Consider the following 897-nt stretch of genomic DNA (forward strand, 5'->3'; position numbering starts at 1 on the left):
ATGAGTGCTGTAGCGTCCATCTGGGATACAGCTACGCAGAGGTTGTGTCTCATTGTGTTTACTCAAATATGTCATGTAAGTAGCAAAATGAGGATGTCAGTTTTGCCATGCTGCTGCTTGTTTTCCTTTCATTTAATTTATGTCAGAAAAATACTAAGAAGTCAATGGCTACCATCAACTGCTTGGTTACCAACATTCTTCAAAATATCTTCTTTTGTGTTCAACAGAAGGAAGAAACTCCTCATACAGGATAAGTAAATGATAACAGATTTTTTTAATTTTGGATGAACCATCCCTTTAATTCATAAAGTTATAAATGAGTATCTTTCTCTGTGTTTTTGACAGGTTTTCCAATATGAATTGAACATCCCAATATCACAGCAGTTCACACATATTTGATGAGATTGCTAATTCGTACGAATTTGTATGACCTCACCTGTATGATTTGTGAAAAAAAAATCATACAGATTTTATGAGGTGGCAGATTAGTAGGAATTCATATGAATGTCCACCCCAACCTTGTCCTAAACCTACCGCTCACAAGAATTGTACAAGTGAGGTCATATGAATTTGCCACCTTGTAAAATACATACAGTGGGGAAAATATCTATTTGATCCCCTGCTGATTTTGTAAGTTGGCAAACATGAAAGGTGTGTAATTTTTATGTTAGGCTTATTTTAACGTATAGAGACAGAATACCAACCAAAAAAAATTGTAAAGGTTGGAAATTGATTTGCATTTCAGTGAGTGAAATAAGTATTTGATCCCCAAGCAAAACATGACTTAGTACTTGGTGCAGAAACAGTTGTTGGCAAGCACAGAGGTAAGACGTTTTTTGTAGTTGGTCACCAGGTTTGCACACATCTCAGAAGGGATTTTGGTCCACTCCTCTTTAC

Source organism: Cyprinus carpio, chromosome B15, assembly GCF_018340385.1.
Source record: "Cyprinus carpio isolate SPL01 chromosome B15, ASM1834038v1, whole genome shotgun sequence".
NCBI lineage: Eukaryota > Metazoa > Chordata > Actinopteri > Cypriniformes > Cyprinidae > Cyprinus > Cyprinus carpio.